General features: G+C 54.8%; 1 long non-coding RNA gene across 1 annotated transcript; it reads right to left on the bottom strand.

Moving 5' to 3' along the window:
- Positions 1-2,952: 2,952 nt before the first annotated feature.
- LOC146767100 (uncharacterized) lies at positions 2,953-6,241 on the bottom strand. Its single transcript, XR_014956210.1, has 2 exons — positions 4,927-6,241; positions 2,953-4,178 (listed from the first exon to the last, which is right to left on the bottom strand). It is a non-coding gene; the product is annotated as an uncharacterized LOC146767100 (long non-coding RNA).
- Positions 6,242-8,262: the final 2,021 nt, after the last annotated feature.

Below are 8,262 nucleotides of genomic sequence, written 5' to 3'. Positions count from 1 at the left end.
AAAAAACCCTGGAATACTGCTGTAGTGGTGTTTTAAAATGTTATAAATTTCCAAAAAGAAGACTTGGCAGAGGGGAAGTAAAAAGGAAAATTTTTTTTTGGCCCTTACACTGTAACCAATTTAAATTAGGTAACTGAATATCTATAAATTGTCTAATTAGGTCAACTTTCATTGCAACCTCGGCCTGAAATGCCCCAGCAATAAGCTTTCTTCAGAGAATGTCTTTTACTCCCCTTGGTCCCTCATAGTACTTCAAAATTATAATGATCCACTTAATCCTCATAACTGACTTGAGGTTTTCCAGAAAACACTGACTTCAAACAATACATTTCTCGGGAATGCACGACTCTACGAATGGAAGGATTTGTCCTGAAGACAATAAATTCTCTGTAACAGGGCTCTGCAGTAGCATTGCATAGTGATAGAAATGGCTTCAAAAGGGCAGTCATGTTTGCTTTTCATAAAGCTCTGAAATGACAGAACTGAGAAAAAACCAATTTTGTTAAAATAAACCTGCCCGCTCGTTAATGAGAAATGAGGACTGCCATGGTCACAGGCCCACGCGACCAGAGCTGGGACAAGGCTCTCAGGCAGGGCCAGCAGCTGGACTCAGTGATCCCCGGGGCTTCCTTCCAGCTCGGGATGTTCTCTGATTCCTTGATTCCCACTGCCCACTGACCCCTGCAGCAGTCTCTGCTGACTCTGTCCCATCACCCTGCAGTGTCCTCTCCTCTGCCAGCTGTTGCTGAGAACCTCTGAGCACCTCTGAGAATCTCTGAGCACCTCTGAGCACCTCTGAGCACCACTGAGAATCTCTGAGCACCACTGAGAACCTATGAGCACCTCTGAGAACTTCTGAGAAATTCTGAGAACCTCTGAGCACCTCTGAGCACCTCTGAGAACCTCTGAGAACCTCTGAGCACCTCTGAGCTCCTCTCCCTCCTGCTGCCCGTCTGTCCAATCCTGCCCACCCAAGCCTCCTCGTTGCCCTAGATGCATTTCTGACTTTGGGTGGGTGGTCCCTGCTGGAATCCATCCTGTGGAGGACATTTCTGCATGGCAGTATTACCTCTCCTGTGCAGCCTGCAATTCTGCCACCATCACAACCCTGTGACTGGCTCCTGCTGCCTCTCAGTGTGGTTTGTAACTGGCAATTAGAGCAGGAATTGAAAACCCCAGCACCATGCTGGCACACTGGCACGGGTAAGTGGTGATTAGAGCAGGCATTTATAGCCCCAGCACCATGCTGGTACACTGGCACGGGTAAGTGGTGATTAGAACTGGCATTGAAAGCCCCAGCACCATGCTGGCACACTGGCATGGGTAAGTGGTGATTAGAACTGGCATTGAAAGCCCCAGCACCATGCTGGCACACTGGCATGGGTAAGTGGTGATTAGAACTGGCATTTAAAGCTCCAGTGCCATGCTGGCACACTGGCGGGTGCCTGGGCTGCCTGACCCCTTCTCTCACAGCAGACCTGCAGGTCAGAACCTCGGTGCAGGGAGCACCGTGCCCGTGCTGGAGCCTGGCAGACATCCCTGTGCCAGGGAGCAGGCACATTCCTGGGAAGGTCTGGTGAGGAGGAAGCTCAGCATTGGCACTGGCCTGCTGTAGGAAGTCACAGAATTGTTTATGTCCAAAAAGCCCTCCCAGGCCATCAAGTCCAACCATTGGTCCTGCTAAGGACCCAGTAACCTGTGTCTCCAGAGGCCACATCCACATGGCTTTTAGGATTACTAGGAAAAGAAACTGGAAAAAAAGGACAAACAGAAGGCCAAAAACCTCATGTTGAAATGCTGAATTTCCAATCTGATTCGGCCACGGGATCTGTCCCTCCCCAAGGTGCTGCAGCTCCCAGCAAAGACAAACCCTTTGCCTTTGTTTATCTGCTCAGAAACAGATCATCACTCCCTAAATTAGGGCAACTCTGCAATTAGTCCTTAATTGGTTTTATTTTCTTCCTGCCATTCCAACTAATTAGAATTACCAGGCAGTGTCTTGCTTGTCGCCTTACAGAGGGTTTTGGTTTAGGGCAGGGCAGCGGGCATGTCTGACACCCCTGGGACTCCCAGGCCTGGGAGCAGCGGGGGATCTGGAGCCCTGGGAACACCCCAAGGTGAGAAGCTCTGCCCTGGCACCAGCTGGTGCTGCCCTGGCACTGCCTGAGCCCAGCGCTGCCCAGCAGTGCCCCACACCACCCTGCTCCTCCTGCCCAGCCCGTCCGTACTGTCCATGCCACCACAGCACCCACGCAGCCACGCCTGCTCCTGCCCACGCTGCCCACGCTGCCCACGCTGCCCACGCTGCCCACGCTGCCCACGCTGCCCCTGCTTCCCCAGGGCAGGGCACCTCTGCCCGGCACAGCGCTGCCCCTGTGCCTGCCCTGGAGCCCCAGGGGTGCTGGGTGCAGGATCTCCCCAGCCACAGCCCGGGCAGGCCCCTCCATCCCCGCCGGGGAAGCCAGAGGTGCTTCAGGGGAACGTGACAAGATCACCCGCGCGATTCTGGGGAGCCCAGGGAGCCCTGAGCTGGAGTGGGGCTGGGCACACGCCGAGGGCTGCCATGGCAGGACGTGCCACGCTCAGCAGCTGGGCAGGAAAAACGTCTCCAGCACTTGTGTTTGCCCTTCCCAGCACCACAAAGCTGATGTGGAATAAAAATGATGTTCTCGAGCCCGGGAGAGAGGCTGCTCCTCATCTTCCTCATCTTCCTCATCTGTCACACTGGGCTGAGCCACACAGCCACCGTCCCATCAACCACCAGAGGAGCAGCAGCTGGAGTCTGCCTCCTGGAACCCCAGGTTACCTTCACCCTCAATCTCAGCTCCCTGACATCTCGGTTATTAGATAGATCATTTTTATGGATTATGTCATGCAAGGGCAACATTTTAATGAATAGTGGAATTAAATGTTTGCCAGAATTTTTTATATAAATGATCAATTACTGCTGGGTGCATTCATCACATTTATTAGCTCCTTCCAGAAACATTTCTCATAACTTGCAAATCGAAATGAGGTTGAAGTTGAATTTTATTTCTTCTTCAACTGCCCGTAGTAAATACAGTTCTTGCACATAAAGTGGTGGGGTTAACATGTAATTCTTTTTATGACAAGGGATAAAATTCTTATTAAAATTCTTATTCATTTGAGTCCATTTATGCTGGAGTACCAGCCCCATGTTCCCATGGGTTTTAGAAAACCATTATTAAGGAGAAAACTGAGAAAGAAAATTCTAAATGTTCACCATTTGAGCAGAGGCCTTTTCCAAGGTGCTGTTTCTGTACTGAAGGGAGCTGCTGCTCCTCCCATTGCTGCTCCTTCCCAGTCCAAGCTCCTGCGGCTCCTCCTCTGCCCCAGAGCCTGAGTGACCACGCGTGGCCATAGCCTGAGTGACCATGTGGGGCCATAGCCTGAGTGACCATGTGGGGCCATAGCCTGAGTGACCACGCGTGGCTGCACTGTGAGTGATCACGCGTGGCTGCAGTGTGAGTGACCACGCGTGGCCAGAGCCTGACTGAATGACCACACGTGGCCATAGCCTGAGTGACCACGCGTGGCCATAGCCTGAGTGACCACACGGGCTCTCCGTCACCGCTCGCTCCGGAGGCGGCTCCGTGCTGGCGCAGGGAATGCTTTTTGGGGTCTCATTTCACAGGAGCCCCTTCTGCAGCTGCCCCAGCCACTCTGCTGCTCGAGGGCTGGGGAAGGGGTTAATTGGCTGTAGTGCAGGTAAATCACGGCGGGCTCTGAGGCTGTGCATGCGAGTGCACACGCCAATAACGTGCAGATGCCACATCCCGGCTGGGGAAGCAGCTCCTGCACGCCCGACCCAGCTGGCTCTTGCCTGGCTCCGTGAGCCCCTTTTCCCAGCTGTGCTCCCAGCTCTCAGCACGTGGCAGGTGCACTGCAGTGGCCTGAGGTGCCCGTGCTTGTGAGCATTCCCCATTTCTGCCATCCAGCTGCACCCCGGAGCTGGGGCTGCATGGGATCACATTTCACAGAGAGATTTAGGTTCACATGTGCTTTGCCATGTGCTGCTGATAAAATCTGCATTTGGTGCTCTGTAAATAAGAAATACCAGGATAACGGAGGGAGAGATCACATCTAACAGGACCTGGAGGTGCTTTTTCTCAGACAGATCGGTTTCTCAAATCAGATCCATCCCTCCAACGGATTGGCTGTGGACGACATGAAAGGAAAAGTCAACCCAACAGCATGACAAATTGTGTTCTAAAATAGAGAGAAGTGCACAATGATTATATCAAGCATAGCTTAAAAGCACACAGCTCTATCGCAAAATTGTTCTCCGATGTGCAAGCAGTTGCCAGGCCAGCCACAAGAAAGGGTGGCTGTGCTAGATGGGCGCAGGCCCCGGAGCTCTCCAGCCCCCGGAGCTGCGGGTGCCACTGCCCGTGCTTCTGCCGTGGCCAGCCCAGAGCTCTGCCAGCCCAGAGCTGCTCTCAGGGCTCCACAGTGCCCTGCTACTGCCAGACCCCATGTGTGAGATTGCAGCACTCCTTGTTTTCGTTTGAAATGCCACACGGAATATCACTAAGGTGCTTCAGTCCTGTGGGTCAGAGGAACATAAAACAACAGAGGTTTTTACCAGCAAAGCCTCTGGGAGCAGAAAGCAGGAGAATCTGTGCAGTGCTGTGTGTGGGCAGTGCCCTGTGCCAGTCTATGTGCAGCAGTGCCCTCACAGCAGACGCTGCTGTGCATTGCAGCCTCCCCATTTCCGCTTGCAAATGCTTCCACGTGTCATTTTGTTCCTTTGGGTTTCCCAAAATGACCCAGCAGTCGTAATCCTGTCTGTGGGTGTGTGCCTGGGAGGGGTTCCTGCCACACTGAGGGTGGTCTGAGCCACTTGGGCAGCTTGGCTGCACTTGGGGCTTTGGGTGGAGACACATAATTAGTGGGTTTCAGTACCTCATTTGCCTGCAGAAGCTCGTGTTTAATTATCTGTTCTGCTTTGTGGCTGGAGACTCATGCCTGAAAAAGAGAAAAGGGGGTCTCCTGAGGGAGTTCTTTCTGCTCCTGCTCCACAGCCCGAGCGCAGCTGCGGCGATGCAGACGCACACACACAATCCCCCGGCCCGGGTGGGTGCTCCGAGCCAGCTGCAGCTGCAGAGGCACCGAGGAGGGACTGCAGGGACAAGTGCTGCCTTGGCAGATGCAGCTGAGGCACCACTTCAGTCTCAGCACTGCCTGAGTGCTGCTGAGCAGTCTGTAGAGAGGAGCAGACCAGCTCCGGGCACAGCCGAGGCAAGTCCAGCCCTGAACTCATCCACGCCTTGCTCTCCCCTTCCCACGGTGATGGGTGGGTGGGCACGAGAGCCCTCACAGGCTCTGTTTCCATGGCTGTGCCAGCGTGCCTGTCACGCTCCGGGATAACAAATCCAACAGCCACGGGGACAGGAGCTCTGAGAACCTTTCCTCTCGGGACAAGATGAGATGCAGTTGCTATTTCCTACCGGGAGACTCACCAAAGGTTAAAATGTTCTTTCGAAATGCTGCCAGAACACAGCATTTTCCTTGAGCAGGACATGCCTCTGCTCAAGGAGGTGGCACTGCAGCCACCAAACACCTCCTGAAGGCAGGTGGGTGGCAGCAGGAGCAGCCCGGGTGGGTGGCGTGACATCGGGTACCCACATGGCCACCGGCCACGTCTCAGCTGGCACAGCTGGCACAGCTGGGCACTGCGGCCGAGAGCACAGAGCTGGCAGGCAAGGGAAGTGTGGGGGGCCTTGGCACCACCACAGCCCCAGCAGGTCGAGGGCCCAGGTCCTCCTGAGGAGCTCTGCAGGACGTACTCGGTTCTGGTCTGGGTTGCGGCTCCCGCCGAGCCGGGACCCGCAGAGCCCGGCTCCAGCTGCGGTTCTGCTGTGGGAGCGGCTCCCCGAGCAGAGCCTGCGGGGCTGCGAGCTTCCAGGGCCTGGGGAGGAGTTCTGAGAGCCACCGAGCTCTGCTCCAGCCTCTGGGAGAGTTCTGAGAGCCACCGAGCTCTGCTCTGGCATCTGGGAGAGTTCTGAGAGCCACCGAGCTCTGCTCCAGCGTCTGGGAGAGTTCTGAGAGCCACCGAGCTCTGCTCCAGTCTCTGGGAGAGTTCTGAGAGCCACCGAGCTCTGCTCCGGCATCTGGGAGAGTTCTGACAGCCACCCAGCTCTGCTCTGGCATCTGGGAGAGTTCTGACAGCCACCCAGCTCTGCTCTGGCATCTGGGAGAGTTCTGACAGCCACCGAGCTCTGCTCCGGCATCTGGGAGAGTTCTGAGAGCCACCGAGCTCTGCTCCAGCGTCTGGGGGTGTTCTGACAGCAACCGAGCTCTGCTCCAGTCTCTGGGAGAGTTCTGAGAGCCACCGAGCTCTGCTCCAGCGTCTGGGAGAGTTCTGAGAGCCACCGAGCTCTGCTCCAGTCTCTGGGAGAGTTCTGAGAGCCACCCAGCTCTGCTCTGGCATCTGGGAGAGTTCTGACAGCCACCGAGCTCTGCTTCGGCATCTGGGAGAGTTCTGACAGCCACCCAGCTCTGCTCTGGCAACTGGGAGAGTTCTGAGAGCCACCGAGCTCTGCTCCAGCCTCTGGGAGAGTTCTGACAGCCACCGAGCTCTGCTCCGGCATCTGGGAGTCAGGAGAGGAAGTCAAACTACTCTTCCCTCTCTACCAAAAAAACCCTAAAAAACTCAAAACTTGAAAAACAAAAACAACAAAAAACCCAAACAACAAAGACACAAGCAAACAAAGAAACAACCAAAGCCGGCATTTTCCAAAGGATTATCAGGCAGTGTAAATAAAACAAAAACGCGGAGTGTGCTTTCCGGGCACTCCCGCGGCGTCCTGCTTGCCGAGCCCGCCGCTTGCTGTTCCCGGGGCTGCCAGGAGATGGGACGCTCGGCACAGCCGAGCCCGGCCGCCGCCTCCATCGAGCACGGGCGGCGCTTCCCGGGTCCCCTCCGGAATTAGCCACATCTGCTCCAGCTGCGAGAATTGGCACCTTCAGTTCAAACGCAGCCCCACACTCTCACCAGCCCCTGGGCTCCGAAGAGCCATCTGTTCATCAAGTCTGATTACCGGGCAGAAAACAAAGATTCTGTCCAACAGCTCTAACCAACCCTGCCCAACAACCCTGAAACTTTCTGTTCAGGGACTTTAACAAACCTCCTAAGCTTCCCTCACTGCCTGGTTTCTCACTGGTGTAAGAGCTCACTGCGGTCCCTGTGGGTTTCATGGGAATATCTGGGGCCTCTTCTACCGAGGAACAGGCAACAGGACAAGAGGAAACGGCCCCAGGTTGTCCCAGGGAAAATCTAGGTTGCATATTAGGGAAAATTTCTTCCCAGAAAGGGCTGTCCTGCTCCGGCACTGCTGGCAGGGCAGTGGTGGAGCCCTTATCCCTGAAAGGATTAAAAAGCCATGTGGATGTGGCACCTGGGGACACGGGTTGGTGCTCGGCAGTGCTGCAGGCACACATCCTGCGGCTGCCCAGGAGCTGCATGGCCCCTGTCCCTGCTCCCTGCATGGGATCCCTGCGGCACCCCCAGCAGGGCTCCCCGGCTGTGCCTTGCGCTCACCCAGCTCAGCCATGAGACAAAACAGATTCTCAGTGCCTGAGCAACACGGCTGTGACACAGCCAGGGCTGCAGTGCTGCCCTTTGCATGCATACCTGAATTTTACAAGTGAAATGTAGCCTCCAGGAGAGCCAGCACAGGTTCTGCTCCAAACCATTTGGAGAAAAACATTACCTCATTTGAAATTTCATCCCGCAGCTGCAATTTAATTCTTCCATCCCCACAGCATCAGTATTCTTGTAAATTAATAGCATGAAATATATTAGGAACTTACAGTAGCTTCTTTGGCTCTCACGTTTTTGTGCCTTCTTGTCTTCCTGGTCTATTTTTAGAACACAAGATGTTATTGATCAAAATCTCATAAAATGATTTATAATAGTTAATAATGACTGTATTAGTGCGCCAGACTGCAGCTGAATTAATGTGGGCTGTGTCTGCTGGGCTGGGTTCAGCACTGCACACTCGAGCAGCAGCCAACCCAAGCCCCAGAGCAGTGGGGGATGTCCCAGCAGAATGTCTTCATGCTGGGAGATGCCAGGGCTGGAGATGCCAGGGCTGGCACCGTGGAGCCCTCACTATCCTGTTCCATGCTAGCCCAGGGTGGTAGGGGGCTGCAGTCACTTGAACAAGTCCTTGGCATCCCCCTCACTGTGGAGAGTGGGCCAGTGAAGGGCTTGAAGCGCTCTGCAGCCAACTGTGA

The sequence above is a fragment of the Lonchura striata genome, chromosome 6, assembly GCF_050655825.1.
Source record: "Lonchura striata isolate lonStrDom1 chromosome 6, ASM5065582v1, whole genome shotgun sequence".
NCBI classification, from domain to species: domain Eukaryota; kingdom Metazoa; phylum Chordata; class Aves; order Passeriformes; family Estrildidae; genus Lonchura; species Lonchura striata.
Note: the sequence above shows the minus strand (reverse complement) of the source record. Positions and strands in the feature narration are given on the sequence as shown.